At 30.9% G+C, this 24,355-nt stretch overlaps 1 protein-coding gene and 1 long non-coding RNA gene across 2 annotated transcripts in view; one reads left to right on the top strand and one right to left on the bottom strand.

Moving 5' to 3' along the window:
- Positions 1–24,355, top strand: part of LOC129944632 (inactive dipeptidyl peptidase 10) — a 134,056-nt gene that overhangs the window by 95,840 nt on the left and 13,861 nt on the right. The gene's annotated exons all lie outside the window — the stretch shown is intronic.
- LOC129944634 (uncharacterized) lies at positions 20,612–22,083 on the bottom strand. The gene is made up of 3 exons (XR_008781469.1): positions 21,951–22,083; positions 21,484–21,888; positions 20,612–21,428 (listed from the first exon to the last, which is right to left on the bottom strand). It is a non-coding gene; the product is annotated as an uncharacterized LOC129944634 (long non-coding RNA).

The raw sequence follows: 24,355 nt of genomic DNA, 5'->3' as shown, positions 1-24,355 counted from the left end.
TTTGTTGAAATGTAAGAGTAGCTTTATACTGCGGTAAACACGATCATATTATCTCCATCACGAACATTGTTACAATTGAGAATGATTCCAGTATGGTCAACAACGTACGTGATCATAAGGACGCGCTTTATCGATAACGGCATTATTTTGTGTCTATTGCTCATTCCAGTGTGAAAAGTTCGGTAGTTTTTGTTTGGGGAACAATATTCGTAAGCGTTACCACTTTTTAAAAAAGTCGAAGTATATTTGAGGAAAAAGGCGAAGTAGATTGAAAAAAAATAGAAGTAGATTTCCTTAATTAACTTTTTTTATATTAATCTATGTATAGTGTATTACTTTAGCACCGCTTACCAGAAATACCTAACAAAAGCAAACAGAAAAGAAGAAAAAAGAGGTACCTACAGGCGAAGGATTATCGCCCAACAAAAATTATATAATAAATTGGAAAAAGTAGAATATTTATGTTAGAGGGAAATTCTGCAAATGCACACACAAGCTTTTCATAAAATTCGTGTACTTTTGTGATATACCGAAAAACAAATAGATTTTTTCTTTTTTGTAGAATTGCAGTAGTTTTAGAAATAATGTAGATTTCAATATTTTGGAAATGATGCGAAGTAGAAAGTGGATTTGAAATTTCTCAAAGTAAAGTGGTAACGCTGGTCATTGGCAATATTTTAGATTTTAAAATGTTTTGAGGCCCTGTATCAACTGAGTCAAAAAATATCGAATATTTTATTTCATTGATAAAAAAAAATATATGTAATACTTAAGTTGCTGGTTTCATATACATAGAATAGAACTAGTTCTCAAAATAGAAAGGATAATTGTAAGAAAATGGATTTTTTCTGTTCCTTTTTTTCTTTCTAAAAATCACTCTTTTTCTTTTGAGAATAAACTCTTTTTTAATCATTGTAACCAGCCACTTACAGTGCATCAAAATATCATAATTTTAAAAAAGTGATTTATTTTGAATTTAATTTGCTGTCCTTCATATTTCAAAACGGACATTAGGTACCTATGCAATTGTAACCATAATCAGGGTCACACTCATGCACTGTCATTACATTATTTACTTTATGTTTAATTCGCAAGCCAAAATTCTCAAATCTATTTGGGTTGATATTAAAAGATACATATGTATTTAAGCAGAAATTTTGTTAATAAGTTTAACATATTTTATGATGACTTTTTTAGTTTATTTAAAACATTTTCTTTATTTTTCTCTTTAATAAAGCTTGACTGTGTGTGTTACCAAAAAATTTTAAATAATCTAAAATAATTTTCTGTCTGGGTTATTATTTTCCCATTGTGAGAGTGGACTTAAATCAAAACGTTTTTGTCTTATTTTTGTACACACAAATTGAGTGAGGAATATATAGAGATTTGTTCATGCCATTAAAAACCGCATTGTTTAAACCCGTCTACAACTAAAAAGAGAGAATAGAACTTTCTTTAAAAACTGTTGTAGCCTAAAAGCAATCGTACACTATTTGTACATTTAGAAATTGGACAAAAAAAAACAGATGCATAATATTTATGAAAAAACACAGTCCATCCCATTTATTTCCTTTTCCTCCAACCTTGCAATAAATCAATATTTAAATAAACTTTGTAATTATCATTTTCCAAATGAGAATCTGATTTGTTGTCATTAAATTATTTGTTGAAATGTAAGAGTAGCTTAATACATCCATAATAGTGCAGTTAACACGAATATAAAACTTCCATCACGAACATTGTTACAATTGAGAATGGTTCCAGTATGGTCAACAACGTACGTGATCATTAGGTTTAGGACGCGTTTCATAGATAACGGAATTATTTTTCCAGTGTTAAAATTTCAGCATCGGCTTGTCGTCGTCGGTTGTAGTTGGTGTTTGGACATTGAAGTGAACGCATAAAAATTATATTGAAAATCGCAAAAGGGGTAAGTCGAAAACTTTTATCATATTTTTGTTTTTTCAATGCAATTACAATTACATTTGTATTTTTTGTACCACTTAATGCGAATAAATATTATTTTCAGAAACCTTACATAAGATTTCAACTTCGTCATTCTGCTTAGCATCTTTAATAATATCTAGAGTTCCAAATAAGAACTGGAAAAAGGTCGTCGTCAGTTGGTGTTTGGACATAATAATTATAATACAAAAAAAGTGGAAAAAGAGTAAGTCAGAAATTTTAATCATTAATTTTGAGTTTCAAAAAAGCTAATTCTTAAAAAATGTATTTAAATGACGTGATAAGTTACAATTCTCTTACTGAAAGTAATAATTATTTTAGTATTTTTAATGATGTTTATAAAATTAATTGTACTATTTTGTTAAAAAATGTTCCATCTATAATATGTGAAAAAATAATAATATCCAGTTACATTGATCATTTTAACGTTTTAGAACTTTTAAGATTTCAAAATTATTTTATTTATATTATTAATGAATTTAATGGGCCTCCTGTGTCTTTGCTTTCAAACTCTAGTATGAAAAATGTTATACTTTTAAATTTTTTTTGAATAATGTGTTTATTTTGTATTTTATTCTTTAAGAACATTGATTAAAAATCAAGTAAATAAAAAAAAAAAACAATAAAAAACAGTTAAATTAAATGAAAATCAACTTTTTATTTTACCTTTTTTAGAGTTCACAGATTTTAAAGTAAGTATAAAACCAAAAAACTACTGAAGATAAAGCGTTGTCAAGCAATCACAGTTGTATTGGAACGTAGTTAAAGAATAATGGAACCATTATGGTTTAAGCCTGAAAATTGTCATTTGACTACGAAATAAGCGTTGTTAAGCAATCACAGTTGTAGTTGGTGTACAATAAACGTAGTTAAGGAATAACAGAAACATTATAGTTTAAGCCTGAACATTGTCATTTGACTATGAACGTGTTTATAAATAAACGTATTCATTCAACAATGTACATGGTTAAACTATCACAAGAGTTGTTTATTCATCATGGTCATACTCAAAAATAATTTTTCAGAAGTACAACAGCCATGATCGTTTGAGTACGAAAATACTCAGTGTAGCACAAATATTGTCAAAAAACTATTAGGGGTGATGCATTGATTACGAAATCAACACCGTTCATTGTAAAGTTTTGATAAAAGAATTAATCACGCAATCATAGTGAAATCAAGAATGATTCTTGGTTGACGCCAAATTAACCAAGAATATTGATTGATATCACCAACGTTTTTTTTTCGGTGTAGTTGAAATGAAGATTAAGAGTATCTAAAAACATAGGCGGAATACCAGTCTCCAAATGAATCATATAGTTTGGGGAACAAGCGGGTATTTGTGTTTTGTTAAAAAAGTTGTCAGTTGAATTATTGCAACAAATTCAAAAATTACCAACAATTTTTTACAAATGATGAAATAGTTTGGTTTCAAAATCTTTTTTGTGAACGACATTTTTAGTCGAAAACTGACTGTTGGATTTTTATACAAAATTTACTGAATGCAAAAAAACAATATTTTCTGAGAGATAAAATTGGCTTAAAGCCCATACTTCTAATTTTTGAAAAATTATACTTGTTTGGTATCACGTTACAATATGTAATATAAAATTTGATTCGTTATTGGTTCGTAAGATATTTTAGGTTAACCAAAATATTCACCTTTTTTAAAATTGCTATGGTAAAAAAAAACACCCACTCTGCATCTTTCTGCATTATTATCTGTATAAAAAAAATTATTTGAAGTCGATATCTTAACTGGTTCTTGAGCTATGGACGACGAAAAAACTTCCCGAAAGTACAGACGTACGGACGTACCAACGCGTACGCCCACACGCGCGCACAGACATCTCTCTAAAGGTATCAAAACTTTCAATTCGACTATTCGGACCGATTGCAATAAATTAATATGGGAAGTTAAAAATAAACTCGATTTTTTTTATTTTTAAGATTTGTCTTTAAAATAATGTTTATTTCCAAATTCTATTAAGAATCTGCCCTTAAGAAATATGGTATAAAGCTATTTAAAATGAAAAACAAATGGTTACTTATCTTACATAAACATTCAGAATCCATTTTGTTTAATTAAGAAATCTTTTTAAAGATACAAAAAATGAACTAGGGTGTTTTGGTTAGGTCTTTTTTAAGTTAATTTTATTCATCATATCTAACTTATGCATCATTCACCTTTATTTTGTTTTAATTGATTCAGCCACCATGATTTAAGTATAATAGCAGTCAATAAATCACTTACAGCAATATCCTTGGATATAGTCTGTACTTTACTCTTTGTCATTACATTTTCAGTTTAATGACACTCGATTTTAATACAGCGAATAAAAATAAAATGCACGACTGGGTCGCACGAACTTGCTCCTGTATGCTAAGAGTATGTTTAAAAAAGAACTTATATAAGATTTAAAAATATACCTGTAAATTAAGTTTGTCTTCAAAGATATAAATGCCATTATGTACAATTGTACATAATGAAAACCATAGTACTGTCATGAGCAGAAACTTTTAGGGCAACCAGATGCAGAGTCATTGGCGTGGCGTTAGTATCGAAAGTGGAGAAATTCAGCGGGAGCGCGAGAAAAATATTATTTCCATTCCCATAAGCAGCCAGCAGAATAAGGGAGATAATTAATTTTCGACCCAAAAAGTCTACACAATTTCCTTCATTCTACTTGAGTCTATCCTTGTATATATTTTCACATAAAGAGCTTCCATATGAAAGTTGATGAATTTGTTTTTGTTTTATTTATATCAATGCACTTTATATAAAAAACAAAATGGCTTAATATTGTATCTAATAAGTGGATGAAACAAACTTTTGCATTCTTACGTCAGCTGTTTAGGATCTTTTACCGATATTTGTTTTTATTTACATTCATAAGTCTGCTTTTACTTCGGTACGATCTTTGTATATGAAAAATGGTTTCTATTATGTATAAAGCTACGATGCGTTCGATATAGATTCAACTTGTTCCTTAAAAGCTTTTTTCCTTTAGATAGCTTTATTGTAATTTCATATTAGAAGAAACAGGATGGAAAATAAATAAGATAAGAAAGAGGCATGACCATGAATGTTTAAATTGTAAAGCGATCGCCTATTGGTTGTGTAGTTAGGTATAAGGTAGGTAGATGTCTTAAACGAATAGAATAGTTCATTGGCGAGCTTAGCTTTATGCAGATAGATAGATAAAACCAAGTTTATGATGATAATGAAGGAATGTTATTGGTAGCTAAAAGGTACATACTGCATTCCTTCTTTACTATAAGTTTTCAGCGCTAACATGAAGTTTTTACGTTCAGTTTATTTATTTTGTTAAAGTTTAAAAAAATAACAAGCATACGAACAGGTACAAGAAATTGCTATTTATGTTTTGTTTACAGTCAGGCTTTTGTGCGTATGGGATTTTAGTTATGAAGTGACACGTAAGCAGTAGTTGTAGAAGTTGTACGTAATACCTTTATAAGTAGGTATAATGTGTATACGTTGAAAAAGTGATTCTAATAGTAAATACATTATACTCTTTCTGGCCCGTTTCTTTAACTTGTACTAAGTTTATATAGGCGAAGGAAAGTAAATCATGTGTGAAACAACCTTATTCGTAAAGAATAATATTTTAAAATCACATATACAAAAAGTTACCAAGATATTACTTCTTGATAGAGACTTTAAAATAGATTGTTGATTAAATAGGTATATCATATACGATACAGTTGCGCTACATGGGCGGCCATATCGTTGGTATTTACAATAATTTTAGTTATAAAAATACATAAATATGTACCAAATGCACTAATTTAGATAAAAGCGAGGAACGTAATTACAATTTTGTCAAAATAATGCGCTCTTTCGGGCTCATGTACAGTTAAAATATTAAAAATAAAACTATTTTAAGATTCAAAATTTCGCCCGAAAAATAAGTTTGTCTTCAAAAATTTAAATGCCATTTTATAAATAAAAAAACATTTGATTTTTCAAAATTTTTTTATGAAAATCGTTAGAGCGGTTTTTTTTTAAATTAATTTTTTATATATAAAATTTTCCAATTTTGTTCTAAAAATATTTTTGATATGCAGTTGTTTAGAGATTGTTAATATACGCTATACGTTTGAATTTCGTAGAAAAATGTTGAAACGTTTTTGAGATATCAAATTTTGAAAAAATAAAATTCAGTATTTTTTTTAAAATCCAAACAATAAAAAATTGCACTTTTGATAATCAAATATTGTTAAAGCAATATAAGAGCTTATTCCGAAAAAATATTATTGAAATCGATAAATAAATTGCTGGGAAAATTAAAAAACAAAATAACGGTTCTATGAGCGGTACCTTTCCTGAGCAATACAAAAATTTGTTTTTCTCATTAAAAGAAGCCAAGTTAAAAAATAAAATTTTAGAGAAAATTTAAAGAAAATCTATCGGTTTGTTTTTGAGAAAATTCGAATTTTCGTTTTTTGACCAAAAATATTGTATGGTGGCCACTGTTAGTTTTGATCTTAAAAAAAAAAGAAAAAAACGCCTAACGCGAATCTGCTCAAAACCTTAACTTCCAAGTTTGAACTCAATTGACACAATGGTTTAGGCTGTAGGAGCGTGGACAGACAGACAAAACCGACCGGACGGAATCGCGGGACCCACTTTTTTCGACTTGTCTACCATCGTAATATCATGTTTGATTAAAATCTCGAGTTCGAAATTTTGCACGAATGCAAAACTTGCCATATAGTTCCTATATGTCGCAAGTAAAAAACTAACGAAAACACAAGTTGGAATATTTAAACGTTGTATAATACTACGTTTTAATGGAATTTTGGAATTCTATACCAATGCTTGGACTAGTTTTTATCTAGAGAATATTATAATTGAAATTAATGAGGTGTTAAATTTAAACAGTATTTATATTTGGTTTATAATTCATTCCAAAAAAAAGATATGTAGTAACATTCGTTACGCAAAAATAACGATAGACTTTTTGAAGGTATAGACTTCGGCCCCTTACCCTAAAACTAAGAAAGTTATTGGCTGACATTTTTGTATAGTTCAATTAAGTATATAATATAATGTATACACTACTTATATGCTCTGTAAAAAAAAATAATTTTCAAATGTACAAATCAACTGGTGAATTGAAGTCTAATGCCTTTTCAAGGATTTTTTCTTTTATATGGAAATCTATATATGTACACTGGTTTTATGGAGCCAACTACAGCATTAGACAGCTGGAGGGTGCTAAAGCCAAATAAATTACATTTAAAAATCATTCGTGCGATTTTGCAGTTTAATGTCTATATAGGACTGCCTTGACATTCCTCAAATGCATCCAATAAGCAAAAAAAAATATATCACACACATTTTTATGGAGGACGAAAAATTCTTTCAGTGTGGGTAAATGTGCAGTCATTTTTACTTGCGACATATAGGAACTATATGGCAAGTTTTGCATTCGTGCAAAATTTCGAACTCGAGATTTTAATCAAACATGATATTACGATGGTAGAGAAGTCGAAAAAAGTGGGTCCCGCGATTCCGTCCGGTCGGTTTTGTCTGTCTGTCCACGCTCCTACAGCCTAAACCATTGGGTCGATTGAGTTCAAACTTGGAAGTTAAGGTTTTGAGCAGATTCGCGTTAGGCGTTTTTTTCATTTTTTTTTTAAGATCAAAACTAACAGTGGCCACCATACAATTTTTATGGCCAAAAAACGAAAATTCGAATTTTCTCAAAAACAAACCGATAGATTTTCTTTAAATTTTCTCTAAAATTTTATTTTTTAACTTGGCTTCTTTTAATAAGAAAAATTAATTTTTGTATTGCTCAGGAAAGGTACCGCCCATGGAAACGTTATTTTGTTTTTTAATTTTCTCAGCTACTTATGAACTGATTTTAATAAAAATTTTTCTGAATAAGCTCCCATATTGCCTTAACAATATTTGATTAACAAAAATGCAATTTTGAATTGTTTGGATTTTTTAAAAAATATTGAATTTTTATTTTTCAAAACTCTATATCTCAAAAACGGGTCAGCAATTTTTTACGAAATTCAAACGTGAGACGTATATTTACAATCACTAAACAACTGCGTTCCAAAAATATTTTTCGAACAAAATTGAAACATTTTATATATAAAAAATTAATTTAAAAAAAAACCGCTCTAACGATTTTCAAAATAAAAATTTGAAAAATCAACGGTTTTTTTATTTATAGAATGGCATTTAAATTTTTGAAGACAAACTTATTTTTCAGGTAAAATTTTGAATCTTAAAATATTTTTTTTTATTATTTTAACTGTACATGAGCCCGAAAGAGCGCATTATTTTGACAAAATTGTAATTACATTCCTATCTTTCATCCAAATTAATGCATTTTGTACACATTTATATGATACATTTAATCAACATTCTATTTTAAAGTGTCTATCAAGAAGTATTATCTTGGTAACTTTGTATAAAAGAATAAATACTAAGTTGTATAGTGTATAGTTGTTTTATAAAAGAATAAATACTTAGTACCTACAAGTTAAAGAAACTGGCCAGAAAGAGTATAGGTATGTATTTTCTATTAGAATCACTTTTTCAACGCATACACATTGTACCTATTTATAAAGGTACCTATTACGTACAACTTCTACAACTACTGCTTACGTGTCACTTCTTAACTAAAATCCAAAACGCACAAGACCCTGACTGTAAACAACACATGAACAGCAATTTCTTGTACTTGTTCGTATGCTTGTTTTTTAAAACTTTAGTGAAAAAAATAGACTGAACGTAATAACTCCATGTTTGCGCTGAAAACTTGTAGTAAAGAAGGAATGTAGTATGTACCTTCTAGCCACCAATAACATTCCTTCATTATCATCATAAACATGTCCTTATCTATCTATCTGCATAAAGCTAAGCACGCCAAGTGAACTATTCTATGGTCGTTTTAGACATCTACCTGCTACCTAACTACACAACCAATAGGCGATAGCCTTACAATTTAAACATTCATGGTCTGCCTTTTTCTTATTTTATTTATTTTCCATCCTGGTTCTTCTAATATGAAATTACAATAAAGCTATCTTAAGGAAAAAAGCTTTTAAGGAACAAGTTGAATCTATATGAATCGCATTGTAGCTTTATATGTAATAGAAACCATTTTTCATATACAAAGATCGTACACAAGTAAAACAAGACTAATGAATGTAAATAAAAACAAATATCGGTAAAAGATCCTAAACAGCTGACTTATGCATGCAAAAGTTTGTTTCATCCCCTTATTATATACAATAATTAGCCATTTTGTTTGTTATATAAAGTGCGTTGATATAAATAAAACAAAAACAAATTCATGAACCTTTATTTGGAAGCTCTTTATCTGAAAACATATATGTACGAAGATAGACTCAAATAAAATGAAGAAAATTGTGTTGTCTTTTAAGATCGAAAATTAGTTATCTCCCTTATTCTGCTGGCTGCTTATGGGAGTGGCAATACTATTTTTCTCTCGCTCCCGCTGAATTTCACCACTTTCGATACTAACGCCACGCCTACGACTCTGCATCTGGTCGCCCTAAAAGTTTCTGCTCATGAGAGTTCTATGGTTTTCATATGCAAAGATCGTGCGGTTTTTTTTGACAAATTAAATGGCATTTATATCTTTCAAGTCAAACTTATTTTACAGGTATATTTTTAAATCTCATATAAGTACTTTTTTAAACAGACTCTTTGCATACAGGAGCAAGTTCGTGCGACCCAGTCGTGCATTTTATTTGAATAAAGAGTACAACGATAACCTCACTTTTTATTGAATGAAATGGATATAAGTTATTTTCGTTTTAATATATGTGATATGTGTAAAGCTTTAATAAATATTTTTATCTAAGAAATCAAAAAAAGAAACTGTGATGCGACTTACACTGATAACTTCAAATTTCGTCTGTCGATTTGCTTAAAAGGTTTGGGGGTTCCGGTGTTTTGTTAAACAAGTTGTCAATTGAATTATTCTTTAAAAACAATTAAAACTAACGAACAATATTTTGCACATCATAAAATAGTTTGATTGCAAAGTCTATTTTTGTTAACGAGATTTTTACCAATTTTAGTAGCATTTCCTAAAAGTTTGTATTTCTTTTACAAAAATAAATTGGATGAATGAAATTAGTTTGTAGTCAATATTTTCTAATATTCACGAGATATCGAGAACCGAACTGTTAGATTTTTATACAAAAATTACTGAATATCAAAAACAGTATCTTCTGGAGATTTAGTTTCAAGTCAATATTTGATTAAATATGTTTAATTGATATTTGACTCGAAAGTAATTTTTTCCAAAGCTTTAGTATTATTTTTTAGGTTTATATTTTTTTTCTGCCAAAATTTTCAATTCGATAAATCGGACTGATTACAACAACTTTCTGTGGGAAGTAAATATAGGGGTACAAATCGTGGAAAATGAAATTTCTTTATTTCGGTTCCTCAATAAAAAAAAATCCATAAATATTTTTCGTTTCGCTTGATCATTTTTTCATTTAAATAACTAAGCCAACATAGCCTAAAGGAATACACTTTTTACTAACAAAATTAACAACAAAAAATTGTGGATTCAATTATTGAATATAATAAATTAAAAGTATTGGTTTAATTTCAACATATAACAAAAGGAGAATAATCGAAGTAACAAAATAGTTTTTATTTTTGTTTCAAAACAAGAGCTGTAAAATAAATTTCGTTCTGTTCAACAGCTTTAGGCATTTAAATTGTTTTGGACTCTTTCAGAGAACAAATAATAATGAACGAATATGAAGGCTGCTTACTTCACACTATTTTTGTATGTTACTTGCACAGAGCCTGTATAATCAATCATCAAGTGCTACGTGAAGTTAGATCAAAAACCGATATTACCAGCAAATATTTATATTTTCAGAAGGAACAAAATATCTACTACCGCTCCAGTTATAACGATCAGAAAATGACAAACGCAAGAAATTTGTATTAAAGTTCTTATTTACTTCCCATTGAAAATTGTTGTAATAGATCCTAATTGTCAAAAACCTATAATTTCAATGTACATACATATGTATATGTACGTCTGAACCTACGAATAATTCAAACTAATTGAAACTACAAAGAATAACATTCTTGCAGTTTGATAACGTTTTTAGATACGTCTAATGGATCTCTCGACAGAAAACATGTTAAACTTTTATAAATGGATTACATATTTGTTTATGTTATTTTTAGATGATAATGTTGCTTACTATGGTTGAAATGAAATGGTTGACAGTTGCAAAGTGACTTATACCTGATTATTTATGAGCTGTTTTAGCGCCACCAAGTTTGTATTGGGCTTGATAGCCGAATATTAACATCAATAGATTATTTACTATCCAAAAGAAAAGTAGGCAAAACTAATAATACTACTTATAAATTTATACGAAGTTTTTGTAATCGGTCCGATTTGTCGAATTGAAGATGTTGAAGTTTCCTAACGTTGCATTGATAGATAAAGATTATTAGTAAGTTGTATGTGTACGTAAGTTTATACGTTCGGGATACCATTTTTCGTCGACAACATCTCAAGAAGTTTGTATACACATAGATAATAATACAGAATTGACTTCTAAATTAAATGGGTGTTTTTCACTATTAAAATTAAAAAAGAGGCTGGGATGCGACCCACACTGATTACTTCCCATCCCGTCTGTTGATTTGTCTTGCCAAAAAGTTGGTCTATATGTAGTATGTACTCGTATCAATTTTTACCAAATTTGGGTACTATTTTTTTTATTTTTTATGAAAAAACGGACTCTTGGATTTTTATATAAAAATTGCTGAATATTGAAAACAATGTTTTCTGTGAAATAAAATAAGTTGGAAGCCCATATTTTTAATTTTTGAAAAGCTATTTGAGTCGAAAGTAAATTTTTACCAAGTTTTAGTATTGTTTTTTTTAGAGTCTTATTTTTTGTAAAAAAACTGTCAATTCGATTTTTTTCAAAATTTTATCGAATTTTGAAAACAACATTTCTTATAAGATAAAATAAGTTTGAAGCCTAAAGGGGATTGCTCATTTTATAAGGGACATCCGGCCCGGAGTGTACACCAATGAAATTGGTATCAAATTAAAGGTTGTTCTAAGCCAGATATATCTGCAAAAATATTTTGTCGATAACTAATGGGAGATCCGAGATATTTGAGATTGAAGTTCGAAATGTCCAACCATTAAAAATCAGCACTTTTTCGACAAAAATGCTAATATCTTTGGATATAGAAAAGCTAGGAAAATCAAAAAAGTATTAAAATAAAGGTGTCAAAAATATCTTTCAAATGAAACAAAAATTACATTTCTATAATTTATATATTTTGAGTTATTTTTAATCAAACCTTTGAATAACAGCATTTTTAGGCAAACTTTTGTACAATAATATCTTTTAAAATTCAATTATGATATTAATTTTTTTGGCACAAATAAGTAGCTTAGTTCACAACCTTTATTTTCATATATAATTTTTTAGAGTTTCTTCAACAATTTATTCATTTTGACAATAATAATTCAAAAATATGCTCCCAAAATACAAAAAAATCTTATACCTAACACTATAATATTAGAAGAGTAGCATGTGACCGGTATAAGCTTAACATACAGGAAAGAGTTAACCACTCACGCTATTAAATATCTGTCAATAAGTTTTTTTCCGTTATATTTTTTTGGTTTGATGCAGTTGATATTTGGTTTTTTGATGTGATTTCTTCTTAAAATATGTTTTTTGACAAAAATGGATTACGATTCAACTTTTAATGAAAATCCAAGTAACGTAAATAGTTCCCAAGTGCAAAGAAACGTACCTAGCTCGGGTGTGGGAAATCGAAGACAGGTATGCGTTAATTCCCAAAGGTCAATTCTACGTTTTAGATCGCATATGCTTTCATCAAATAATGAGAGACAAGTTGGAATAAGGAACATCGTTATTGAATGGGTAGCTCCTCTTCAGGTAAAATTAATAAAAATAGAAGACTCGTTATTTTGTGAAATAGCTTTTATTTCCATGTATTTCTTAAAGGTGCATAATTCAGATCGAATTTGCCATAGATGTTGGGTGCGCGCTGACAGAATTTCAGGTCATGCTCCAATGATTGTAAATGCAGCGCAACCCGAATGCATATTTTTGAATTATTATTGTCAAAATGAATAAATTGTTGAAGAAACTCTAAAAAATTATATATGAAAATAAAGGTTGTGAACTAAGCTACTTATTTGTGCCAAAAAAATTAATATCATAATTGAATTTTAAAAGATATTATTGTACAAAAGTTTGCCTAAAAATGCTGTTATTCAAAGGTTTCATTAAAAATAACTCAAAATATATGAATTATAGAAATGTAATTTTTGTTTCATTTGAAAGATATTTTTGACACCTTTATTTTAATACCTTTTTGATTTTCCTAGCTTTTTTATATCCAAAGATATTAGCATTTATGTCGAAAAAGTGCTGATTTTTAATGGTTGGACATTTCGAACTTCAATCTCAAATATCTCGGATCTCCCATGAGTTATCGACAAAACATTTTTGCAGATATATCCGGCTTAGAACAACCTTTAATTTGATACCAATTTCATTGGTGTACACTCCGGGCCGAAAATGAGCATACCCCTTTCAAGTTTTTGAAAACATATTTAAATCGATATTCAACTTTTACCAACTTTGAGTAAAGGTTTTTTAGATTTTTATTTTTATATAAAAAAAAATTCAATTCGATTTTTCTCAAAATTTTATCAGATGTCAAAAACATTATTCTTCGTTGCAAAAAATTGTTTTGAAGATGAAATCATATTTTAGTCGTAAAATTTTAGAGTTGAACATTTTTTTTTCAGTTTTTTTGATTTATAAAAAAACCGTTAAATGATTTTTTTTTAAATATACTTCTTTGGTATCACGTAACAATAAATTAACCAAAATGTTCACCTTTTTTTCAAACTGCTATGGTAAAAAAAACCACCCACGCAATTTTCTAGAGAGCCCTTTCTGCATCTCTCTGCCTTATTATCTGTATAAAAAACATTTATTTGAAATCGATATCTCTTCTGGTTCTTGAGCTATGGACGACGAAAAAAAATGTCGCGAACATACGGACGTACTAACGTACGTACACACGCACGCACAGACATCTTTCTAAAAATCTTTTATTTCGACTTTAGGGACCTTGAAACGTCGAGAAATGTCAAAATTTTCAATTTGACAAATCGGACCCGTTACAATAACTTCCTATGGGAAGTTAAAAAAGAGTTGACACTTTGGTAGACACCAACTATCTCACGAACCAATAATACCAGCGACTTGAATTACATTGTATATTATAAAATGTGACATAATAGAAAGTTAGTATGATTTTTGAAACAAATTCAAGTAAGTATTTTTTTTTTCATAAATAAAAAAAACGAAAACAAATAATTGTCACCTCGGACATTTTACGAACTAACAAATTGTTTTTGAGGAAAATCGAACTAACAGGTTTTCATTCTAAAAAATAAAAACCAAAAAAAAAATTAATATCTTGTCAAATATTAATGGAACTGCCTTCAAACAAATTTTATCTTATGAAAAATTAGTTAAAAATTAAAAAAAAAACAGCAGTTAGTTTTTTTTTTGTAAAATAGAAGAACCAACTAAAATAATTGTAAAATTGGAAAAAATTCGATTTCTCGAAAATAGATTAGTTTATTGACTTCTAAATTATTCCATTCTATGCAAAATGTTGACGTAATGCAACGTTCTTAGGAAACTCTTATCTGTATGTGTCTTACAGTAAATTGGTTTTCGACTCAAAATGTCGTAAACAAAAACAGGTATTGAAATTATACATATTTCATCGCATGCAAAATACATTTACATTGAGCAATTTTTTTTTTTTTTTTAAATATTTCCAAGAATGTAACCCATAGTGTAAAAGTTCCTTAGGATCAGTATAACTTATTGAGCAGGGAAATCCCTCTTGCTCAAAGGTATAACAGTTTAGAGTAGGACTGCACAAAGCAGCTCGTCAAGTGAGGCAGACGCATTGAGTTGAGTTCGCTTTTCGTATCTGACCTGTAGGGGCGCTTGGCGAGTTAGCGCAGTGCAAAATAGTGTGTAATTTTTTCAGAAGTGTGATAAAGTAATCCTTTTAAGAAGTGAATAATTCCTACATTTAATTGGCAAACAAAAAGAGAAGTCTACCTGTAAACTAGCAATAATATAACATAATTTCTACACTTGGTAAGCAAATCTTTTTACTATTTGATGAAAGAGACAGCTTATATAGAAATTTAAATTCAAAGGTTAAAAGAGAAAAAAAACATATATTGTACACCCACAAAGTATAATAATAAATTTGAATTTCAGCCGTTAAAGAGAGAGAGATATATACACAATCTCTAGGAAGAAGCAAATGTGTGTTTGTTTGTATAAGTAGAGTGGGAAATAATAAACAATTGTGCATCTATTTTACTCTCCTACTCCTTAAATGTTTAAAGGGTATGCATAAATAACAAACGCGATGGATAGATACGAGTAGTATGTAGCTTGGGGAAACAATAAATGAAAACGGTACTTGGTATTGTCGTTACAGTTCAGTTTTTGATTTTGATCAGTTTGATTTGAAGATATTAGATAAATTTTTAAAGTGCTAAACGAAAATAATAAAACATAAAGAAAGTTATTAAATATGACGGAGCGAGCAAGAAAATTACCTAGACGTTTTGTTGATGTCGAACCAGGTGAGGCTCAGATTCTTAAGCTTAAATTACAACTGGAAGAGATGAAGAGGAAAAACCTTGAACTTGAGAAAGAAGTAGCTTTATGTCGGCGGTCACCAAGCCGATCCTCACAAAATACGGCATCAAATAACCCAAATCTAGTCAAATCTCATTAAGACTAGGTACAGAAGAGGTGACTTAATAACTTCAAATTGCAATAACATTTCCGAACTTTTGACAACAATAAAATCATTAAAAGATATTCAAAGACAAGCAGAAACCAGACAGCGTTTTGAAAATAGTATTATTTCTAAGAATCTTCCTCAACCAGTTTTAAAACCTAACCATAATAATTTTATTAAAAAGGCAATCAACTTATTCAACAAATTCATTTCCCCAAATTTGCTATAATTGTCGTTATCCTGGGCATTTCACAAGTGATTGAAAGTCTGCGTACCGCGAAAAAAATATGCAAAAACGCCATAACTATCCACCACCAAGACGTTTCGCTAGCGAGGGTAGAACAATAACCGCGAACAATACCGTCCTGTTTCTTACAACTCTAAACACCAAAATTTGCAAAACCAACGCAAAGAACCAATTTATAATTGCCAAACACCAGGTCATCTATCTCGTGACTGCAAGAAGCGTCACCACCCATTTAAAGATGATCAACGTTTCGAAGAACCACCTAAGAAAATACACCGGTTACATCGCGTCGAAGACGAAGGCGGGTTAGTAAAGAATATCGATATAGATGGGCACCCCATGAAAGCCTTTGTAGACCTAGGAAGCGATTGTAGTACTATAAAGCAATCAGAAGTACAAAAGATGGGTTGGAAGTTATTATATTGCAATACAAAACTACAGGGTTTTGGCATGACCTCCAACAATGCTATAGGTAAAGCAACTAAAAATCTGACATTGGGGAAAGTTACCCTAAATATCGACATTTGGATCGTCCAGGATCAACTACAAAACTACCCAATGATTTTGGTAGAAACTTTTTGGATTCGGAAAAGGTCTGCCTAACAAGAAGAAATGGTGAACTAACTATAACGCATAACCAACAAAACATGTGACTAAGAAGGAATAATTCGAATCCAAAACAAGCGGAATTGTCTTAAATTAATATTAACGAATTTCGGTCGCAAATTATAAATGCACATCTAATGACCATATCCAACTTCTTGAAATACTGAATAAATATCGCGATTGTATTGCAGTAAACTTAAGTGAACTCGGTATTACAGACAAAATCGAAATGAATCTAAAATTAAAAGAGCATACAATACTAATATACAAACCCTATCGTATTTCTCTTAATGAACGGCCACATCTTGACAAAATAATTGATGAACTTTTAGAAAATAAAATTATCGAACATTCGAATTCTGAATATGCTAGTCCCGCTTTATTAGTAAGGAAAAAAATGGTTCCTGGCGCCTTTGCATTGATTATCGTCGCCTCAATGAAATTACGGGTCGCGAAAACTTCCCCATGCCTAACATGGAGAAACAGATTAACTTGATCGAATATTTATTGTCCTCGATCTAATGCACTGATATAACCAAATACCAATCGATGAAAATTCAAAATATCTAATATCTTTTGTAACACCTAATGGACAATACCAATTTAATCGTGTTCCGTTCGGACTATCAAATTCTCCATCAGTTTTTATGCGACTTATGAATCTCGTTGTGCGAAAACTAGCATCTAAGAACATTTGAATATATATGGACGATATTGTTTTATTCGCGGAAGATGTGCCCACGATTCTAAATTAGTTAGAGAAACTTTTTATTGTTCTCAGAAACGTTAAAATTACCTTGAATATAAAAAAATGTGTTTTTCTGTCCAACAAAATAACATATTTAGAACATGAGATAAGTGAAGAGGGTATAGAGCCAGGAAGTATTAAGATTAAAGCGATAGAAAACTTTCCTTTACCTCTAGATACACGACAAGTAAAACAATTTCTAGGACTGACCAGCTACTTTCACCGATTCGTATTTAATTATGCCAAAATAGCTTCACCTCTTAACGCTTTATTAAGAAAAGGTGCCCCATTCAAATGGACAAGTGAAATGGGAAAGGCTTTTAAAATCCTTAAAACAAAATTATGTAAACGATCCGAAAAAAAAACATGAACTCCATACTGATGCATGTAGTATGGGTCTTGCTGGAGTTTTGATTCAACTAAATGAAAGCGGTGAAAAAAAACAGTATCGTACTTTAGCCGAGCTACAACAAAGGACGAGCAGAAGTTTCGTAGTTATGAACTGGAAGCTCTAACTGTTGTTGAGAGTTTGGAACGTTTTCGATACTAACTGTTGGGAAAGCATTTTACAATCTATACGGATTGCAATTCATTAAAGATGACTCAGTCAAAAATGGACATCATCAAAAGAATTGCCAGGTGGTGGTTAAAAATTCAAGGATTCGATTTTAAATTGGAGTATCGAACAGCACAACAGATGCAACACACAGACGCGTTAAGAAGGAACCCAACCGAAAAAGCTGTTGAAATGGAGGAGGCAGGTTTAAGTATGATGATAGTCCAAGCTGCACAAGAAGATTGGATTTCCGTTTTACAAAGCCATGATAGTCAACTGAAAGAAATACAAGACGTTCTGAGTAATTCTGATGTAAAATGTTCAAGAAGAAAAGACTACGAAAAACAATATGTCTTAAACAATGGACGCATTTTTAAAAAAACTGAAAAGGGACTTCGATTTGTTGTACCAAGAGGAGTAAGATGGCGCGTAATCAAATCATCGCATGATGACATCGGCCATGGTGGTCTTGAGCGAACAATTGATCACATTCGACGAACATATTGGTTTTAAAAGATGACAAGCATTGTGGGTAAATACTTCAATAGCTGTATTCCCTGTTTGTATAACAAACGTGGTAAAGATGAAACGCGCTATCAAATTCATCCTATACCTAAAACACCAATACCATTTTTTACGATGCACATAGATCATTTAGGTTCATATGTCAAAAGTACGAAAGGGAACTTTTATGTTCTGGGCTTAATCGATAGCTTCACAAAGTTCTTAATATTGCGACCAGTAAAGACCACAAATTCGAACTCTGTAATAAAAACATTGATTGAACTCTCACAGTTTTTTGGAACGCCGACGCGAATTATTAGTGACCGAGGAACTGCGTTTACCTCGAAGGCATTTGAAAAATATTGCTCAGAAAATGGAATCCAACATATCTTGAACGCCGTGAGGACACCAAGAGCAAATTGACAAATCGAGCGTTATTTCAGAACAGTCAAGGTTTCACTCTCTTCAATGACTGTTCGGCAAGATGGTAGAGACTGGGAAGATCATCTGTCAGCAATACAATTAGGACTGAACACAATAAAATACAGAATAACTAAGCAAACACCACAAGAGTTACAATTTGGATTCAAACCGAAAAACGCATTCAGCAACACACTAAACATTCAGCTTCAAGAAGATGTTTCTAGTGATGAAGACGAAAATATTTCATTAGCTGAACTTCGCGACAACTCAAATCGCCTTACCCAACATCTCCAAATGCAACAGGCTGATAAATTTAACGCAGCTCATCAAAAACCACAAGTATACCAAGAAGGCGATTTAGTCCTCTTACGAGCAGAGCATCCAGCTACCGGACAATCAAAAACTTCTGCCGAGGTACAAGGGTCCCTTTGAAGTGAAAAAAGTTCTCCAAAACGATCGATATCTAATCGGCGACAAACAAGCTTTTCAAGTTTCGCAACGGCCATATTTTTCCGTTCATGCTGCTGATAAAATTAAACCTTTTGCAAAAATAGACAGCATTGATTGGGAAGAATTAGAAGAAACAGACAACAATGAAGATTATCTCGAAGAAGATACAAACATACATACCGACACCAACTGAGACAAATTATAATTTTCCTTTTTTTTTGACAATAATGTACAATGTATACTACATATTATTATCTTAAAGCATGAACTAAGGGGCCTATTATGTAAGACAACTAAGAACAAGGTTGAGTTGTAATCCGGCAATCGGTATTACCGATCACAACTAGTTGACTGTCACAAGTCAACCAGTAGTCAACTAAAAAATGGTTGACTTTTTAAGTGTGTTCGGGGTATTATATAAGCCAGTTGAGTTATCTCTCAGTTGTGATTGTTGTCAAAATTCAGCAAATGATATTTACTAGTTGTGTAGTGCACTTTTATGTAAAAAAAATAACGGTAGGCATCAACATTCAACAGTTCATTGAAAACCAATTTTCTTAAGAAAATGGAGAAAAAAATGTAAGTTTTTCAAATAATAACATAAACATCTGTAAGAAAATAATTTTTTAGATTAAAAATAACTAAACCTGCCCAATTCGAGAGGTTGAATGAGGTTCTGCAGCAGAAGCCAGAGGCAAGGGACAATTCGGTTTCACAAAAAGAACCCAATTGCAAAGAGTAAGTTTAACTGAATGCAAAAGCCATCATTTTTTTACAAAGTATATACACATATATAGGTATGGATCCATTACAAGGGAAATTTAAAAAGAAAGCTTGCCAACAGCAAGCTAAATTTGAAAACCACAGGGGGCGGTACATCACAGAATATAAGTTTAACCAATCTGGAAGAGAGCGTGGTTGGGTTGATTGAACTGCAAAAATCAGTGAATCCAACAGGAACCGCATGTGGACTGAACACTTTAGGATCCTCATCCTCACCTTAAAAGTGTCTCAGCATCCACATCATTTTACAGGAAAGCTAAGAAGAGATAGCCATTGCAGTCAATTGAGGAAGAAAGAATTGGGTATCTTAAAACTCAAACAGAAAACCATACTTAAATGCTGCAGCTGTTAAAGAACATAGAAAATACAAACTATAAAAACTATAGTTTAAACAAACAAAAGCTGGAATTGAAGAAAAAATCTATCAAACTAAAAAAGAAAAAATGTGAAGAAGCTTCGGAGCTCCATGCTTTGAATGTGCAAATCAAAAAAGGAAAATCGAAATCCTGCAACTTCAAACAACCTTCTCAACATAGCCTTTTTTTTAAAGAATAATTAGTTTTTTTGTTTTAGTTTTAAGATTTCAAATTCTGTGAATTTTATATGGTTAATTTTTTTTTGTTTTTTTTTTGAGAAATTTTCTTTATTTAAGTTTTTTTTTGTATTTACACAACTTTTATGTAAATTAAAAATACTAACTAAACTAATAATACTACTTAACTAAAATGAATTCATTATGTTGTTTCTGATTTCTCTTGCTCTTGATTCAGTTACTCCATGGACAAAATCATTGACATCATGATCATTTGAATCAATCGCGGCATCATTTTGAATTTCACCGACATATACTACTTTAAAATGTTGACTTATGTTATGTAAGGCACAACTTGCATTGACAAATTTCGCAGCTCTTTCAGGACTGTAATGCAGTCCTCGGGCAGATAGGAGGCACCTGAATTTACTTTTGATCACGCCAATCTATCTTTCAATAATGTTTCTTGTTGGTGCGTGTATGGTATTGAAACGTGATTCTGCACTCCCACTGTCAGCCAATCGAAAAGGAGTCATTAGATGTTTCTCTAAAGGATATCCAGCATCTCCCAAAATAAAAGTGTTCTCATCCAATTCATTTAACATTTCCTTATGTATATTCACTTAAATTGTAAACAAATGAATCGTGATTAGCACCGGAATATCTGGAATCTACGAAACGCACATTCATTTTGTAGTCACAAACCTGTCGATGATAAATGTTATTTTATAAAAATACTTAAGATGGGATATACACTTACAATCATGACATTCAGACTTTAGTAACCTTTTCTATTTAAATAGAGATGTTGAAGACTTTTTTTGGTGCTATGATTCGAACATGAGTTCCATCGATACATCCTATTTACCAGGTTTTCTGGTAAAAATGAATTTTTGATAAATTCATCTCATCATTTGTCATACGAGCCAAGTTCTTCTACTACGTCTAGCACTTCTCTTAACACTACCGAAACTGTTGGCTGAGCAAGGCCTAAATTAAAATCCACTGCACTTTTGGTAACTTCCTTCTGCCATGAAACGTAGGGCAGTGCAGAGTTTGAGGAGTGGTGGGAACGGAGGAACGCTGTGGTTGTTTCAAATGATCTTTGATTTCATTTAGCACATAAACAAATGCGTCTTTGTTGAGTCTAAAATAACTTATAAATCTGAAACAAAACGAAGACATTAAAATCAACACTCATCAAAAAATTTGTTTATAAATTAATACTTTTTGTTTGGAAGTTCCAATGAATTGGAGTGATCTCGAATATTTTTTTCTCATCAGCGCAACATTCAGGGGATTTTCTTCTTCCGAATTTCCAAGAAACAAATCAATAGAACTCTCCATTTCCTATTGTCTTTTTTATAAAATTTTGCACTGAATTCAAAATTTTGAACACAGCTGATTTTGACACAAAACAAGCACATAAAAGTAGGCAACGTATTTGGTCAACTCACCTAAAAAAAGTTGTCTCCCATAATACGATTTTTTTTTTGCAGTTGTCTTCAAATTGAATTGTCTTGATTACAACTCAACTAAGTTGAGTTGTGATCCATAAGTTGAGTTGTGATCCATAATAGGCCCTTAAATTTTTATTTCGACTTTTGACCTTACATATTGACTTTTGATTTTAACTGAGATATCTAAAAATAAACATTAGAGATTGGTAAAAACAGAAAATGTAAAGGGCCTATTATGGATCACAACTCAACTTAGTTGAGTTGTAATCAAGACAACTCAATTTGAAGACAACTGCAAAAAAAAGTCGTATTATGGGAGACAACTTTTTTCAGTTGAGTAGACCAAATACGTTGCCTACTTTTATGTGCTTGTTTTGTGTCAAAATCAGCTGTGTAAAGTAAAATACGTAGGAATTTCAAAATTTTGAATTCAGTGCAAAATTTTATAAAAAAGACAAAATAATAGGAAATGGAGAGTTCTAATGATTTGTTTCTTGGAAATTCGGAAGAAGAAAATCCCCTGAATGTTGCGCTGATGAGAAAAAATATTCGAGATCACTTCAATCCATTGGAACTTCCAAACAAAAAGTATTATTTATAAACAAATTCTTTGATGAGTGTTGATTTTAATGTCTTCGTTTTGTTTCAGATTTATAAGTTATTTTAAACTCAACAAAGACGCATTTGTTTATGTGCTAAATGAAATTAAAGATCATTTGAAACAACCACAGCGTTCCTCCGCAATCCCACCAATTCTCAAACTCTGCACGGCCCTACGTTTCATGGCAGAAGGAAGTTACCAAAAGTGCAGTGGTAATGATTTTAATTTAGGCCTTGCTCAGCCAACAGTTTTGGTAGTGTTAAAAGAAGTGCTAGAAGTAGTAGAAGAACTTATTTGTCCACAATGGATTAAGGCTCGTATGACAAATGATGAGATGAATTTATCAAAAATTCATTTTTACCAGAAAACCAGATTTCCTGGAGTAATAGGATCGATGGAACTCATATTCGAATCATAGCACCAAAAAAAAATCTTCAACATCTCTATTTAAATAGAAAAGGTTACTACAGTCTGAATATCATGTTTGTAAGTGTATATGCCATCTTTAGTATTTTGAATTGGGCAGGTTTAGCTATTTTTAATCTAAAAAAATTATTTTTTTTCAGATGTTTATATTATCATTTGTAAAACTTACATTTTTTTCTCCATTTTCTTAAAAAAATTGGTTTTCAATGAACTGTTGATGCCTACCGTTTTTTTTGTACACACAAATGCACTACACAACTAGTAAATATCAGTTGCTGAATTTTGACAACAATCACAACTGAGAGACAACTCAACTGGCTTACATAATACTCCGAACACATTTAAAAAGTCAACCATTTTTTAGTTGACTACTGGTTGACTTGTGACAGTCAACTAGTTGTGATCGGTAATACCGATTGCCGGATTACAACTCAACTTTGTTCTTAGTTGTCTTACATAATAGGCCCCTAAATATTATTTGGGAATACAAATTTGACAATTGAAATACAGATATGATGCAAGAGAATAAGAGGAAAAACAGAAATGTCATTGAGTAAGTATAGAATTCGATTCTCTGAGATGAGTTCTGTTTTTTTTAGATATTCAGTTACAATCGATACTTAAGTGAATAGCTCAACCTGAAGTGTTTGTTTTAAAGCCTAGTACATACTTGTGAACCATCTCGTGAACCCATACAAATTTCAGTTTTTGGTTCACCCGTGAACTTGCTCGTGAAGCTGAGTGGAGAACAAAGTTGAGAGTTTTCGTTCACGGGCAATTCACGTGCAAAATGTACGGGAACTGTTGGTGAAGCTGAAGTCAAATGTTCAAAACGTGTACTCAGAAGTGTGTACCAGTGAGCAATGCCAAAAGTTAACTTTCTCCACTGGCGAACGTTCACTTCACGAGGAAGTATGTACTAGGCTTAACTTTTTAGGGTGACCGGATGCCGAGTCGTTGGCGGTAGTATCGATAGTGGAGACATTTCGGGGGAGCGAGAGAAAAATATTAGTTCCATTTCCATAAGAAGCCTGCAGAATAAGGGAGATAATTAATTTTCCACCCGAAATGTCTACACAATTTCCTTCATTCTATTTGAGTCCATCCTTGTATATGTTTTCATATACAAGGCTTCCATATGAAGT

Source organism: Eupeodes corollae, chromosome 2 (genome assembly GCF_945859685.1).
Source record: "Eupeodes corollae chromosome 2, idEupCoro1.1, whole genome shotgun sequence".
NCBI lineage: Eukaryota > Metazoa > Arthropoda > Insecta > Diptera > Syrphidae > Eupeodes > Eupeodes corollae.
This window is presented reverse-complemented; position numbering and strand designations above follow the sequence as displayed.